This window comes from Oryzias latipes, chromosome 14 (genome assembly GCF_053564925.1).
Source record: "Oryzias latipes strain Hd-rR chromosome 14, Olatipes_Hd-rR_3.1".
Taxonomy (NCBI): domain Eukaryota; kingdom Metazoa; phylum Chordata; class Actinopteri; order Beloniformes; family Adrianichthyidae; genus Oryzias; species Oryzias latipes.
Window position 1 is genome coordinate 23,512,753 of NC_136250.1, and position 17,893 is coordinate 23,530,645.

Sequence of the window (17,893 nt, forward strand, 5' to 3'; positions counted from 1 at the left end):
TCGTTCAGTCTATGATCTGCCTCCAGAGGTAGATTTAGAGGAGAATCAAAGGAAAAGGGCGTGCTGCATGAGAGGATAAGATGGAACGATGTCAGATTTGACTGATGCTGCAAAGACTGATGCTGCTCCGTGATGATATGCATAAAAAATGTTGGTTGAAATAGTACTGACAGGTGTTGGCCTGATTTCCTGGTTGATTTATTTCCGTGCTGGAAACAACTGCAGGTGAGCTTTACAACACAGGAAAACACAGTTTGAACACCCAATGCCTGTTTTTTACCATGTATATTTATTCCCACATGCCTTCGTTAAAGCAGTGGAAGAACATGGGATTGTCATGACGAGCGCTGGATAACCTTTTAAGTCCTTTTTGGCGATGCCTTCATCATGACCCCCCCCCCAAATTTTCTTCCTAAAGCTGGAAATAATGGAGGTCGTTTGCTGCCGCTGCAGTGGCGTCATTGTTCAAAGCGTTTTAACCCTTTACCTCAGGAGGCTTTACACTCTTTTGACTACCGTGGCTCTTCAACTGTTTACACAGTTAATGTAATTCTAACACGCACTAAAGCAGAGAAAAGCAGCTTTGCGCTGATATGCAACACTTCAGAGTAAAAAAGCGGCATTCCCATTAGCTGTCACACACCTCGGTGTGGTTTCGGCATTTGACCCATCCCCTGGGGGAGCAGTGAGCTGCAGCTGCAGTTGGGAACCCTTTGGTGGTTTATTGCTGCAATCCAATCCCTTAATGCTGAGTGTCAGTACATTTGAAATCACGATGCAACAGTTAACATTAGTCATGTGTTGCATATCTATGCAAAGCCGATATGAAAAGTTGCTTTTCTCCGCATCAGAATCAACTGATTCAAGCTGATTACGTAAATCGTCAAAGAGCTTTGGTACCATTGGTGACATCTGCAGTGTTAAAGGGTTGAAGACCTATTGGTCTGGCCCCATACACGAAGGCATTGTTTCAATTGATTGGCAGCAGTATCCTGGCAGGGTTACTACACAAACTGTTAATGGTGTATACGTCCATAGCTCTTTACAGTCACAGTCCTATTCACCTATGCACACGCATATTCACACACTGACTTACACAAGCTCAAAAATGGAACAGGCAACCCTTAAAGTTACAAAACTTTAAGAACGGCCACATTCTTCTGACATCACCCAGGGCAACTCGATGTCCAGCTACCTGTAAGGTAGGCTTTCACATTCATTGTTTTTCACATCTCTTGTAACTTTCCTGTTTTGTAAATACTAGCCTTCCTAGAACTGTTTAAACCTGTGTGTGGAGAAGGCGCATGGTTAGGTTAGGGCTGGTGGGGGGCACGGTTGCTCCCACTTTTCAAGGTGATTTGGCCATAAGAGTGGACGCATGCATAAATTATTAAAGCGTGTGCTCGTCTCTTCCTTCTACTGATGTTTGGTATGTTCAGTGTCCTTTAATAGATGCCTTAAATATAGACGCTTTAGTTGCTACCAAAGTCTTCATTTGCTGAACTCCTTGACACATGGCGGTCCTCGTGGCAGAAAACGCTGATCCTCTGCACACGCTCACACCAAACGCTTACATAATGCATTGTTCACATGCAGCACGTCTCCTCCACTGTCACGCATGCCTCTATACTCACTCACACCCCTGCTGATCTCCAAATATCAAGTTCGTTGCTGACACCCTTCACTGGTGGCTGTCCCAATAGTGCTAATGAGTCAAACACAAACCTTTGCCTTTGTAACCAGCGTGCGCTCCTTACACTCTAACAGCCTCTTCACGCTGGTAAATACCCTGAGTGATTTTAATTATCATCTGACAGATGGCTTTGATTACACGAAGTGAGGCAGCTGAAATCCAAACTGCTTGTATCCTTTAAAACAAAATGTGTTTTTTCTCCAAATTGAGCCATAAAGATGAAGTTCAGTAAATAATTAATCTCATACTTAATTACATTCATAATTAAAAGCGTCTTCACACCACATCCTCTTGTCTTCTTTAAAGTGAAGCACACTTACAGAGCGCAACATTCTGTAGGGTTTGGCTTCGCTTTGGATAAATGTGAAGGCGCCGTCCTCATTGAAGGTTACATTTTATATGTTAGCCGCTTGTCTCAAGGTTTAATTCTCCTTTTAGAACTGCTGCAGTCTGCAGAGAAAGAGTCTGTTATCAGCACCTCTTAGCTCAGACTTCAAGCAGACTGAAGAATTAAAGGGCCGAGGGAGATAAAAAGCGCCGTTGAATAAAGCTGTTTTCCCTTCTTTTTGCTCCTTTCCTGGCTGAGCTCAAAGATTGTTTCTGCTCTTTGGTGTTGACCCTGTTGACTGAACTATGAGATATTGTAAGCTCAAGGGGAAACACAATAGAGCAATGTTTAGACGCACCCTTGACATATCATCTCTCTGTGAAAATAGAGCCCTGATAAAAGAAGTTTCTTCAGAGACGCACTGGAAAAGACGCCAATGATATCAATCTTTTTCCTTTACCATCTCATATACGTTTTTTCAATTGCTGATCTTTTCTTCAATCGTTTTTTCCTTCTGAAGAAATTACTGAAACTGCTTTGAAATAGTAAAGAGAATTGAAATAACCAAACGTTGCTTTTTGGTCAAAGCTCAGGTTCCGATTGGGTGTTTGTTTGGCATTGGAGACTTTCCCTTTGCACTGTTAAAAATGCAGCGTTTGGAAGGGATCGCATTGCAGCGTTCCTGTGGTTTTCGGTTGGAAGTTATTGTTATGATGAATAATGTTGGTTTAACTATTTTTCCTTAAACATATTTGGGATACTCTGAAGAAAAAAAAACCACACCCTAATCTCACAAACCTCTCACAACAAATGATTACTGAGATGTCAGACATTTCTGAGTGAAAGCTACATGATGGCTGCTGCTTCAAATAAAAGGCAGAAAAGAGTTTAGTTGGTTCTTTTTAGAGGGTGATGTAGATTCAGACATAATGATTATTGGATGTGTTGTGGCAGAACATGTTTCCTGTTCTGTTGATGTTGCAGAGGACTCTGTGCTTTGCGGTGTTGTACAGCAGCTCTGGTGAACAGAACGACATGCTGTGAAGCCCGTCTGCTGCCCCAGCTCAGGGACTGAAAGGGGGGTTTGAGCAAGCAGGGCGTAGGTCAGACTTCCCTCCTGTGATCCAACATGTCTCAGTCCAGCCACCTGCCCGTCTGTCTGCTGCGCGGCCTGTCCTGACGTGTGTGAGCCATTTAAACGCCGTGTGGTCAATTCAAACATACATATGTGTGTTTGTGTAAGTAAATGTTTGATTAATTTCAGGCCATTTCAGCAAAGAAACAAAGGAAAACAATCATTTTAAAGATATTTTTTCAAGATATTAATTTATTTATTGATTAAAAAATTAAATAAAAGACATTATTGTTTCCTGATCCGATCAGGTGATCAAAAATTGGGCCCGATCAGGAAGTTTCAGATGCGATCAAACTTAACTGATCAGATATAAATTTTCTTATTATTAGTTTGAGCTCTGTATATTTCAAGCTTGTTATTTCAAATAAATGCCATAGCAGAAGTCTGCATACCATGAACGGATCACAACATTTAAAAGTGCAGCAGAACACTGCAGCAGGTGCACAACAGTTTGGTAAAGTTAGCAAAATATTCACAGCCTCAACAACTGACAGCAAGTGTCTCTATTGGTTTGTCTTAGCGCAAACAATGACCTACAAAGCAAATTTCAACAGCAAGAAGGTGGGCTTTTAGTTGTTTTTTTTAACGGTGCTCTCCTGCTGCCGACAGAGACGCAGCAGTGAGTCGGCTTCAAAGTGCAGGCTCCATGCAGAAAAAGTGATTCAAATACATTTTTAAAATAAAAAAACTAAATAAATCTATCATTTCTCAAAAACAAACTGAGTTAGTCATGAAAACTCATGATAATTTTCATGCTGAAACAAGGATTTTGAAAGAAAGTTGTTGTTTTTAGTTTTTAATAGAGACATGAACCACGAAAAATTGGGAAAACTTTGATAGTGTCCCCAAATGCAGTCACAAAAACCATCAAGTGCTACAAATAAACTGCATATAAACTGTATATATACCAGCGGCCTGGGAGCTTGAGGGTCCTGCAGTATCTTAGCTGTTCCTAGCACTGAGCTTTTCTGGACTGAGAGGTCTGAGGTCTTTCCAGGTATCTGTTGTAGCCACTCCTCCAGCTTGGGGGTTACTGCCCCGAGTGCTCCAATTACCACAGGCACCACTGTCACCTTCACTTTCCATGCTTTCTCCAGTTCTTCTCTGAGTCCCTGGTATTTCTCCAGTTTCTCATGTTCCTTCTTCCTGATGTTTCCATCGCTTGGCACTGCCACATCCACCACAACGGCTTTCCTCTGTTCTTTATCCACCACTACAATGTCTGGTAGGTTCACCATTACATCCTATGAGTCTGGATCTGGAAGTCCCACAGGATCTCATTCTGTCACAAAAGGATTTTCAACCAAATATTAGTAATGACCATTTTGTTTTCAGTTATTTCATTTGTCCAATTACTTACGAGCCCATGAAATGAAGGGATTGTGTGTAAAAAATGCTTTAGTTTTTCTCATTTTATGCAATCTTTTTGTTCAACCCATGGAATAAAAGCTGAAAGTCTGCACTTCAATGGCATCTGAGTTGTCTGATTTAAAATCACGGTGAGATAAATTGATCTGTCATGTTCCGTCTACCTGTCCTTGTCTGTCTCCATCTATATTCCATTTTCCAGTTGCCAGCTTCCCGTCAGGATCTGACGCGATGCTTGTTAACCCAGCTGTGACCCTTGTACCCTGATCTTAGCTGCATGCAGTTTTCTGCACCCTCAAAGGACAACAATGCAGGCTGTTTTAGATTTGGTGTGTAACTATCCTGTCCAGCTGTCAATTACTGCCTCATCATTATTTTGTCATGTTTCTTTTTAATCCAGCATTTGCTGCAGAAGCTCCTGAACGTTACCCAGCCCTGTGGTGTTGAAGTCTACCTGAAACGTTTAAATCAGGGCAGTAAGGCAAGTCCTGTGATGTGCTGTCTGACCTCTAGCTCCCTGAATCGTTTCCCCAGTTGGAGAAGCCTTGCCTCAGGCCCGCCAGAGGCTTCTGTTATCATTTGGCATCAGCGTCTTACCTGGACTGAGCTCTTAATTCACCCTGCTGGTGGCCAAAAGTAATGAGATCAAGCTGACATCAGTAACAGTGCATCTTCTGAATGGTTTGTGTGTATGTCAGTGCGTAACGGTTTGACTCTATTGTGTTGTAAAGGGAAAGAGGGGGGGGGGGGTGCTCGTCAATCTGCAATGTTCAGCTCTTTCGGGTTTGTGGGTTGCCCTTAAATAAGCTTATCCTTTAAGCCAATAAGAGAATCAAAGATAACCGATGTCCTGATGGTCAGATAGGATGCTGAAGCTGTCCTGGATGTGTGGAGGACAACTGTCACTGTCACGGTGGGGCTTCATTCTCTGATCCTAAATCAAATCCAACATACCAGTCGCATTTTGACGGTGAGTTTGAAGGTAGCTGATGGATAAAATAGAAATATAAAGTGCTTGAGTCAGACAATCCCCACAGCAGCACTCATACTTCAGATTCTCTCTCAATCTTTTCACATTCACCTGCATCCACTCACGAGAGTCTCAAGGCCACATTCATACCTCAGAATCCACAAGCTTGCAATCATTTCCTCTGAATTCCTCAACAGTGATAATGTTTTTTTTTTCCAATTTTTTGCATTAGTGCCTGATGACTGACTTAAAGCGCAACTCTGAGGAAAATAGTGATTTTGGTGCATTTAACATGTTCTTGTAGCATTTTTTTTTCATGATCATGGACATATATAAAGAAAATTACACTTAAAACTACATTTCTGAGTATTTAGTCAAATAATTGAGTATAATAATAAAAAAAGATTGTATTTGTAACATAGAAAATACATTAGGAAGGCCACAAGCTTCCTGCTTCCCTTCCATTTCAATACGAAAAGTGGCAGCAACAATCCTGCACTCAACTCAGAGGTGAACAATGGCGGTTCTACACTAACTTACCCCCACCCCCCCATACAAATTTGACAACATCTTTGTGTTCCCTATCTTTATCTGGCCATTTTCCACAAAAAATGCATAAATTTTATAAACTCATATTACAGGGGGGTCAAACTCAGTCGCACGGGGGGCTTAAACCCAAAACACGCTTTAGGTTTTGGGCCGAGCAAAATAAACATTTACTGAACACACTAAAGGTCAACTTTTAAACCTTTAAAACTGAACTTTTTAAACATAAATATGAATAAAAACAGACAAGAATATTAATCCATAATAAATCAAGTTACACCTTTAATAATGTATAATATTTTGCTGTCAAAATTATACAAAAAGGAACATGCTGCAGAACAAAACAAACATAGCCTGGAAAATATTAATAATTAGAAATATCAAATCGTATCATTCTGTTTTCTTTGCTCTTTTGTCATTTTGTTAGAGCTGGACTCCTGGCATCAATTTTAGCAATAAATTCATTTCTGCTTGCTGTGTGATGTCCTGTCTGTGTCTTGGTGAAACATGTCAGAGGGATTTGATTTGTTTAAAACCCCTCATTGTGAATATCATTTTTAGGTCTCATAAAACATTAAAAACTAAATCACAGAACTCATCAGCGGGATTGCTCCAAAAATATTTGGCATTTTCCGAATTTTGTGCAACACCAACAGTAAAAATCCTCCAAAAAACTTCAATCCATTTATAAACAAATGTTTTTGATCTCATAGAGCACAGCTGTCTTACCGCCGGCATTACCTGCTGTCTTTATGTCAAATAGGTTACTAACAGCAACTAAACGAAAGGCAAACATAGAAAATACATTTGAATACATTGAAAAATAAAGAGACGTTATAAAAATGTCTCCAATAGTTAATAAAGAATGACATTATTAGCTGGAGCTGAGAAATCTTAAATCTAAAATCTAAATTTTGGCTAAAATCGCATAATCCTGATTAAAAGTTGCTGGGAACCCTCTGAAAACACATCTAATGAAGATCAGAGTGGAACTTTAAGACACCTTTTCTTTAGGAATGTTACTGTTTCAAAGGACAATAGTAGGGGGGGGGGTAGAGAAGCTGCTCTGATGTCCTGAACACTGCACTCATGTGGTAAAATCCCGGATCTGCTATTTAAAGACATCTGCTCTCACATGTCAGTATCCAGCCTGATGCTTACATCTCCTTTTGACGGGCCTCACAATCAGTTCATGAAAAATGAATTGGCTGTACTTTAAGTGTCAGCCACTTGAAGCCCTGAGCCGTCTCAGCTGTCAGTCAGTGCGGGGCAGTCGGTGGTAAGTGTTTGAAGGAGCTGTTATCGTGCCTGTCTGGCCTTCATCGCTGGCAGAGCAGCAAAGCCACATCTAATCCAGTCTGCTGCTGTTTACAACACACAGACTGGGTGAAGAAAGCCCCACCAGTCCAGCTGCAGCCCGTCTTACCTGGAAAGTTCAAAAAATTCCTTCTGTGCAGCATGAATGAGTGGAACAATAACGAATTGAAATTGTAGGGGACCTTGGGAAATTGTGTGAGGGAGGATGTGCACCTCAACTTATCCATCCATTGCTCCCTCCTGATATTCCTCCTTCTGAATCCTTCTCGACCAGAGAACGATGTGAATACATCCTTTTGCTGCGTATTGTCAAGAACATACAGAGTTTCAAGGGCTTCAACCTAATATTACAATACAAGTATGATACTGCAATGCTTAACAATATTTCAGTCTGTACAATCAATATTTTTGATTAAAAAGAAATACTTTAAGCGTTCACATTCAATGACTCACCAGCAGAATGTTAAAATGTTTGGACTCTAAGTCTTGTGTTAGTGAACTAGTTTTGAAAACGTAATTTATGGGTTGGGCGGCATGTTCCTTCTGATATAAAAAAAATCAGCTAGTTGGTTGAATGTTTTATAGAATTTAACCCATTGTTTTCCTTTTTCTCTTTATTTCTTTCTTTATTAAAGTATCTAACGCCATTTTTTGCCACTTAACTCTTTCTACAATTTTTCATCTATTTTAACCATTCAGCTATTACACTTTCTGGGGCAATTATTACCCTTTAAGTTTCATTTTAATTCGGCAATACAGCAGTCAACCCTGCATTTGCGTCTGGAAATGCAGCTGCTTCTAGTTTTTGTTGAGATTTTCTTACAACCTGAAGAAGAAGAAAAAACAAACACTTCAAAGATATGTTATATCACACTAGTCTGCTTACACTACATTAAATCAAAGAGGACAGGTACCAGACTATTGTTTGTGAACTGCAACAACATAAATGTCCTAAAGCCTTAGTCTCAGCTGCCCATACAGGTGGACACGGGCTGGTGAAAAATTGTCACTTTTATTTAATGCTTTTTAACCTAAACATGTTAAAGTAAATATGTTTTTAAAGGCGGAAAGATCTGTACCACACCAAATGTAAGTGCTTACAAAATAGCTACAGAGAAAGAAACAGAATTGTTCCAGATTGTTTCATGGTAAGTTCGGGAAAAATATCTATGCATCAAATGCATGGCGTTGTGCATGGGATCAGCTCTACAAAGTGTTATCAATGTCTTTGTAAAGCTCTTCAAAATAAATAAGCCTGAGCTCTCAACGTCATCCGTGTCTTGCATGCATATCCCAGTTGTTGAAGGTCAACAACACTGGTAATGGTCGTTGTCCACCCGGGCCACGACCAGTCCTGGTGGAAGTTCTGTCCATTACTCACCCCATGGATTTTGGTTTCATGTTGAACGCTATTTTTGGAATCAGCACTGAAAAATACTTGATTTGGCCCTAAGGTGGTTGCATTAAAAATGAAGAAATCTATTTATGATGATCACATAAAAAATGTATCTTCACACTTGAGAGGAAATGTTTAATTATGGGCAAAACAAGGAGGAATAAAATCTTGTATTTAATTGTGTTAGTCATTGGTGGACATCAAAAGGAATTAGGGGCTACAGAAGATGGATGGATGGATGGATGGATGGATGGATGGATGGATGGATGGATGGATGGATGGCAGTAAGTGGAATGGAAAATCCTCATGTCAACCTGGTTTTCTACCAAGACTGGAGGGTTTCACTAAGGTTTGTGTTCCTAGTCCCTAATCGTAACAGTAATTTCCTTATCTGTGGTGAATTTTCCGGTGTAATTTTTACTTTTACTCAGTCCATGGGTGATTTCGTGAACCGTAGCTCAGTGGAACTGAGTGCAGTAATAGGTCACCGTGATGACAGGCTGGTGCTGTGCAGCATCAGATAAGAGCCCCATCATAATGTATAATTGAAACATAACCTCATAACTAATTATGCCTTATGTCTTTTTTTTATCATAACCTATTATGTAGAGAGCTACAGGGAACTGACTGTTACTTTGAAATGCCACACATTATAGTGGTACTGCTCAGTATTGGGTATAATTGAGGTTTAAAACGTTTTTCTTTGAAAACCTTCTGTCTAAATGTCAGCAGCTGGGAAATTACTGATAACATATACCATAAAGCTTTTATTGCAAAATTTCCTGAACTGCTGATTCCCTTTTGATCTGGAGCTGCTCGTCTCTTTACTGTCAGTTCCTGGGAATTTTACACTCCTGGTGTGTTGGTTAAGTAGGAATCTGCTCTATAAATCATGCATATGTATTAATATCATGTGATTCTGGCTTCAATGCCTTGTTTAACTACGCATCAAATCTAAATAGAGTTTGCCGACAGTTCCTGCAGTAGAAGTTTGGATCCTGTACATTTTCTTTGTGTCTTCTTTATGGACCAAAGCAGGAAGGCTGTGAGCACTAAGGATCTATGTCAGTGTTTTTCAACCTTTTTTGAGCCACGGCAGACTTTAACCTTGTCAAAAATCCCGCGGCACACCAGCATCCAAAACTTAAAAAAGCAAGGAGAAACTCATAGTCTGTATTGATCTACAGCCCCTCCGTAATCTCACTTGCGTTTTTGTGGTAAGTAAATTGGCAGAAAAAGCAGAAAGCTGCAGCTGTTTTTTCTAAAAGATGTAATAAAAGTTAAGTTGAAAGATTTAAAAACTGTTTGATGTGTGTTCGTTGCGGTTTGAAGACGTTTAACAAGGACGACTCATTGTGGGCTGAGACGCTGTCACTTTGACCCAATGCATCATGGGAGATGTAGTGCAAACAGCCGCAGAAGGACAAGCGTCTTTGAGCTTCATTGTTTTGTTCACTTGTTCCACGGTCTGACACCGGATGAGCTTTAGCTGGCATTTTTGTTAGAACTGAGAGACTTTACGAACAGAATCAGAACAAGGAAGTGAAGACTTTAACCACTTCTGATTGGTCAGACTGATGACGTGTGATTAAGCCTCCAAGAATGATTGGTGGAGACAGTCAAAGGGGCGGGACTTTTCCTAAAACAGTTATAGCTGCAGCTACATCACGGTACTGTCATTCTTATCAAAGTGTATTTAATAGAATCAAATAAACACAAAGAAAAAAGTATTTTATGATCTTTCATGTTCCTAGCTACTCACATTTTATCAGGGCCTGTTTGGATGAACACAGATCTGATATCCTGGAGATGGTAAATGTTTTTAGATCAGTTTATAATGAGGGCCATTCCCCACGGCACACCTGACCATCTCCCACACTGGTTGACAAACACTGAACAAGAGGCTGTTATGGTCTTCTTCACTATCGAGTGACTGCATTCTTTACAGTTGAGAAACAGACTTACTGTGATAAACAACCTTGAAGCAAAAACTTGAATTGATTGGTTTTTCACATAAATCAAAATTTGTTTACAGCAAAATACAATGTAAAGGATGTTTAAACTGAAAAGTTATACACCTTTGTTCACTAATTGAGCTCATTTTAGGTTTAATGTCTGTTGGACGTCTGATACTGATGGGTACAGGGGCATTGTTATCGTGGTTTTTTGAAAATGGTTTGAAGATGTCTCAGAGTCTGTGGAAGTTTTGTATTGGAACAGGATCTCATTCTTGTCTGATAAATAATAAATAATCAAGATATTTTTATTTTTAATGATGGACAATCAGAACAATGGGAAGATTTATTTTTGTTTTGTTGCATTCAAACCCTGTTGCAGGTAACAGAAACAATGGTGGTGACTTTGCCAGATTATTACATGTTTATGTATGGAGGACCACAGAAAATAAGAGTACAACTAATTCAAATGGATATTACCTTATGAGTTTTGATAGTCATCAAAATCTTGGTTTTGATTTGATTTGAAACATTCCTTTTTTTTTTATAATAAATACTATTTTACTAAAAATTGCTCAGGAATGTGTGAAGTCTGCGCATTATTCTGACATGTTGGCTCATTTCCATCTTGAGAAATGACCACGGCTGGCGCCATGGCAACAGCTGCTAAAGAGTGGAAGTAACAGACGTGGCCTTTTGTTTTTCGTGGGATACAGCTTCACTCTCACAGTGGAAAAAAAGGCTCTTATTAAAAAGCAGAGTTGAGCTCGACTCAAGAGCCTGACATCTCCCTAGCATCAAATCTCATCCTTTCTGCTTTATTGTATAAGTTTCACTCTAAATGTAAACATCCTGCAGCAATTTCTTACTGTCTTTTTTTTTTTTCACAGTTTATTATGTTTTCAAAAATTCCTCTGTGAACCGTGCCCTCACTTGAATCTTGACAAATCTCTAGTGGAGGCAGGATGGGGGTTATTTTAGCCTTACCTGCAGCCTAACCCATGGCCCCCCTACTGCTTTTCACCACACTAAATCAAATCAAATCTGCCTGGAAGCCCCTCACTACCATGTGGCTGTGCAGAGATTCAGGGCGACATTGATCCGTTAACCTCACACAACGTCTAAATGTAAAGGCCCTTGTATAGCTGTTGTATACTGTCAGAAAATGTAGACATTCTCCAGAAAAAGGAAGCGCACAAACACCACAGCCGATCCACGAGTGACACTCAGGTCACCAGCAGAGTGGTGAAGTGTTGAGTGGAGGAAAATGTTTGGTTTACAAAAGTTTCGTGTAGAAAAAAATCTAATTCATGTACAAGAAAGTGTTAGAGGAAGTAGTGAGGCCTGTTCGCTGTCAGATATGCCCCCGATAAGCAGATGGAGAGTTTCTCATAGAAACCCACAGGGGAGACAGTCACCCCCCCCCCTCCCATCTTTGCTGCCTGTCCTCCTGACAGTGCCAGCTCGTTGCCACCGCAGGCGGATGAGGTGGCAGTCTCATCCTGGTTTTCCTGTCACCCCGGACAGGAATAGAGAGGGAGCCATCTGTGATTTCCTCCGACTCTGAGCAGAGTGAAGAAGGAGAATCAGGAAATCTTAATTAAAGCATTCATTTATCTCCACAGAACACAGCAATTCACATACAGCCCCCATGACATTCTTAGATTCACTTGTACAATATATTCCTACTTGTCTGTTACATTTTAATAGAAATTTTTTGTGTGTTTAAAACTTGAACTGCTCTAAAAATAAAAATGGTTTCACAGATTGTGATGGTTTCGTACAAAAATCATTGGAAAATGCTTTAAATGTAAACGTTCTTAATATGACGTTGGCTATTGATTGAATCCAGAAAAATACATTTGAAAGACTTAATAAAAATGAAGTCAAAGAACGACTTTGTTTAATTAAAGCACATGTTGGTTTAACCTAATTTAGTCCTTCTAAACATAAAAAATAACAGACAATATATATTCATTTATATAAATGTGTATTCAAATAGACCCAGAAAAACCTGGATTTAGCACATAGATGGTAGTTGATCTTATATATTTTCCTGTATGTTGTGATGGATAGATAATTTTTTTTAAACCTAAATAATAGACTCATGTAATAGGTGTAGGCTTTGGGGGCTATCCTTACACCGGTTTTAAAGATAAAGCTGGAATTTGATCCAGTTCTGTGTGGAGGGAGGGTTTTTGAGCTGCTGGCGCCCTCTGCTGCTGGCTATGGAGAATGCATCGTCTTCATGGAGAAATCTCAAAGAATAGTCTTTTTTCAGCCCTCTTTTTTTTTTTTTTTTTTTTACCATATTTCATATCCTCTGGTACTTCAACGTCTTTAAATGATAAACTGTATGCACACAGGTCAAGTTTGTTCTAGCTCCAGGCAGGGAAGAAGCACAACAGTGAGGTTTGCACCAGGGAAGTGTTTGGTTTACAGGAGGAAGCCAAACAAAAGGTCACGTAGGAAAATACTAGAAGCCCCTCTCACTGCTCTTTTAGGCTCTGCCGAAGGCAACTGAATTATCAGCTCTTTATAAACTGATAGTCTGAGTCTTGCTGCCCAGCAGAAAATCTACAAAAAATCTAAAAGAAAAAGACGGCAACAAATTCAAGACCAGAAAGAAGAGAGGAATTCCAGCTTTGATCTTACATCAGAGTTTATCCTCTCCACCTGCTGTCAGTTACTCATCAAATCTCACCATCACATGCTCATAAATATACTCATATGTGTTCTTGCCAGTTCCTTTCATACTGAGGATTCCTCTGAGTCACTCCTGTGATATTTAAAGGAGGTAGAAGGAGTTGTGTGGATGTGCTGACCCTTCCTAAAGTTCCACTCCAACTAAATTGTGATCTATTTTCAAAGTGCTCCCAGTGGTCTTTTAATTATGATTATGCTGTTTTTAGGCCAAACTAAAAACCTGTCATTTTCTAGGATGTCGCTTCTGCAGAAGTTCATCAAAAATTGGCCTCTGAGTTGCGGCCGTGAGCATTGGCACTGAAGTGAGCCAAATTTTTCAGCCAAATTTGGGATTTTGGTTTGAGCACTCAGATTAAGTGGGAAAAACTGTTTCAAACAGGAAGTAGCTGGTTCCAAGAAGCCAAAATCCCATAGACTTCTATGGAGAAACAAACAACTGTTTATTAGTCATTCTGTAGGTCAGAATAACCATTCTAATAACCAGAATAACCGTCCTTTAACATGTTTCTTGCTAATCTTTTTTTCTTTTTCATGATATTTTTCTGTAGCTTCAAGTTATGAGTTCACCAATCAGATCCTTCAATAAAAGTATGTGGTGCCTGCCCCATGACATGATGTCACATGACTTAGACTGACTCGGACCAATCATTGCTTGTTGATTTTGTCCGGCGGCATCAATATTGCTAAAAACATTTCTACTGGATTGACTTCATTTTGTTGGAGCTGGAAGTAAACCATTTTCTATGGGTGATATCACACTCACTCAGTCCAGTTCTCACATACAGTCAATGGGAACACTCAACCACCATTCCTACCCTGCTTGCACGCCTGTGCTCATACGTGTTGTGATGATGAAGCATGGCTATGGCTGCTTCTGTTGAGACTGCATTTCAAATGAATCCTTCATTAGGATGTGAAAAAAGCATCGTGTGGGACTCTGCCTCTTGCTTTTTGGAAACGTTTTTTAGGGGTTATTTTTTGAGGGTGACCTTCACCACTTCTCGTTGACATGTAGGGATTTTTATGTGTTCCTGCTGGTTTTTTCCCCCCATGTAGTTTGTAATATATGATGCTCAAACTGATTTAGTTTAACTTAGGGGTTTTCATAGCCTCAGACGTCTCAGATGTAAAATGTCCGACTCTTCAGAATCCCCAGAGTCTGCGCTCTCAAACTGACGCATGATGGGGCATCCACAGCAAAAAGCATCCGTTTACATAAAAAGAAAAAAATAAACAATATCATGTTAACCTGCAAAAGATGGCATGAGAAGATGACTGTCACCCTCTGTTATCCATGTATTTATAGATTTATAAAGAATTTCTGAAAATGTTTTATTTAGCTTCCTCTTTAGCTCTCACACACAAAGTGATAGAAAAAAGAGGTTTGTTACATTGTTTAAAGGAAAATGTTTATAAAATGATTGTGAATTATAGTTTCATTTATTGTTCCTGGCATGTGAATCAGAATGACTTGTCTGTTGTTGTGCTTTAATGTGTTTGAATTGATGCATAAGCTCCTAGGTTGGATAATAGAAGACGTTTCTGCCTGTTTATGTGTCGATTAGTATTATCTTAGCACAGAAGGTGAGCTTTAGATCGACCAAACAACACTGCTAATAGCATGTAGCTTTGGACCTTTTAACTGTGCTTCAGATCACCCCCCAGGCAAAGGTTAACCTTGATTCAAGTGTTTCTGCTGCGCTCCTGTCTCTTTGACCTCCATTAAAAGCCAGATTGGAAATGGCTGCTTTGATGCCTTCACCCTGCCCACGCTGCTTCTCTGACTCGCCTGCAGCTCTTCAGCCCTTTTCCAAGCGAGAGCGCCGCAGCCCTGTGGTTGAAAGAAGGAAGGAGGCAAAAGAGAGAGGGGGGGGGGTATGGGGAAACATGCAAGTGTGTGTGTGTGTGTAGATGCTGTGCTCTTCAAGTGAGGCAGTGCAAAGACTGTCAGAGTAAAAGGCCATGTAAATCACAGCTCTATCTTCTTGGTGGTGCACGGCCCCCTCCTCCGACTCCCCTGATGCATTTCCCCCTTCTATGCTACACATGTAGTTCAGAGGTTACAATCAATAATTTGTGCTCTCCGCCGCTCTCACAGAGATGCGCACAGAACTCCTGCAAGCCACAGATAGAGCTGTTCCTGAGCAGTTTGGGGGAAAGAGATGGAGTATTTTCACGAATCCAAGTGATGGACAAAAACAACAACAATAGATGTCCTGCTGGTGCATGAATGTCTAGCTCATAGATGCTTCGTTTTGGACTTCTGGTACCTGACTTTTTTTTCCTACATGCAGATAAAAGGCAGGAAAAGATCAGAACAACAGTTGCATAGCAACTCAGAAAAGATGGGTAAACAATGAAAAAACAGAGATGTTGTTCCAGTGATGAAAGCACTAAGATCTTGTGTGGCATCACAGTTGTAGTTGTTGAATTCTGCACTAAAAGGAGGAAGACAGTTTGACTTAGAGACTTAACCACCATGTTTAGAGCTGCTCAAATATTTCACTATCTAAATAACCTGGAGAAGCTGGATGGTCCCAGTGCTGCATTCAAGCACCTTCATGTAAAGTGAAGCTTTTCGTGCAACAGAGATAACTGCAGGCGTTTTGAAATGAAAACATTCTGGGGAAGAGTGGGGATGGAGTTGGCTTTAAAAAAAAAAACATATTTAAGACATCATCTTCATCTGGGGCATTCCATTTGTCAAACCAGTCTTAAACTAGAGACAACATCAGGAACCAGGATGAGTAAATAGTCAAAGGTTCTGAGGTCTGAAGGAACAGACTAAAAGCATGCAAAAATTTGCAGGAGGTTTAAGATCTAGCTGGAGGCTTAAAGCACTTCATGCTTCTCATGGATTTAACTATTGATGCTGCTTGGAACCAGCAGGACGTAGAATCAGCCCCATGACACCATGATTGGGATTGTTTGATGGTTCTTTTTACAGTATTTTTCCTTCAGTGCAGCTGGTTTGATCAGCAATGCTTACATATTTTTTATTTTTGACATACAAACATGTAGTCAAAAACAAATTAAAGAAATATTGTGTAATGCGTTCCAGAAGCATGGATTTGTTTTTCTAGAGCGAACCTCCCAGGAACCGGAATTGCCAGGTTTAAACTCCCAAACCCACACGATACCAGTTTCCTTTAAGCTGCTTCTTCCATCAGGACTTCACATTTTGTGAACAATAAGTCAGCTTCTGCTTATTTCAAATTAAATCAAAGAATAGAACGCCAGAATCCATTTGTGGGGTCAATGATTTGCTCTTGACTGGATTGTAGCGGATCTTTTGGCAAGTCTCGCGCCCTTAGCCGTCCCCCCACTTCCACCTGGATGGAGCTCATCTGCTGGACTATTCAAACATGTAGTTGTAGAGTTAGATAAGCTAATTCTTCTCTAAGAGTTTTGGTACATAGCCTGTCCGTCCTGGGGAAGGATCCCTCCTTCATGTGGACACCCCTGAGGTTTCTTCTTTTATTCCAGAATCTGTTTTTTTTAGGGGTTTTTCCTCACTGCGAAGGGTCTAAGAGCAGGGATGCCAGTTGAATTTAGTCTGTTTAGTTAGTTTAGCCATTACCTATGGAATGTTATGACTTCATGTTCTTTATGATTTCATGTTTTCTATACATTTAACAGTACGAAGCCCATTGAGACGACTATTGTTGTAATATTGTCCTATATAAATAAAATCAAATTGAATTGAATTGATTTAATGTGAATGTAGAGATGAGGAACACCAGAGCCAGCAATGCTGAAGAGCCAAAGGCTTTTTTCAGAACTATCTAGGCTTCAGCAGAGGTAGAGGAATCGAATCAATGCCAAAACCACGATACTGCAGTAATTCATGCCAAATTGGACCCAACAAAATATTTATACTTCAAATGTTTATATTTATATACGATAGTGTATCATTTTTTTATTTTAAAAAATACATTTCTATTAAATGTATCCGTCTGTAATCAGTCTGTAAAAGGACTGAGTGTCACCTTTAATTTAAATTACTGCATGTATTAAAAGACGTACTGGTAGACAAATAAGGGAATGAGAATTGATCTGCATTTTATAAAACTGCAGTCAGATTTTAACAATAGTATCTGACTGCAGTTTATAAAACGGAAAAGAATGTACTAACCATTCGTCTTTTTTTTTTAAACAAAACCAAAGAGAATTCCTCAACAGAGAAGAAAATGCAAAATAGCAAACCTGCAGCAAACAAAAGCACGACTGAATATAATGAGAATAAACTGGCCCTCTTCTGGAAATGAAGAGATCAGTAAAACAGGTAAGCAGAAGTGACGCCATAGACTTTGACGGAGATTCTTCTTAATAGTTATCAGACGGATTACTATAGAAATATTTAGATCCTTTTCACACTATTCTCCCTTCTTCTGGCTCTTCAAAAGACAGCTGACCTGTTCAGGGTGCACCCAGAAGCCGGGACAGCCTCCAGCAGCCCCGTGATGCATCTATTTTCTA

At 39.9% G+C, this 17,893-nt stretch overlaps 1 protein-coding gene across 11 annotated transcripts in view; it reads left to right on the forward strand.

Moving 5' to 3' along the window:
• auts2a (activator of transcription and developmental regulator AUTS2 a) overlaps positions 1-17,893 on the forward strand; it is a 356,442-nt gene that overhangs the window by 79,135 nt on the left and 259,414 nt on the right. The window lies entirely within an intron of this gene.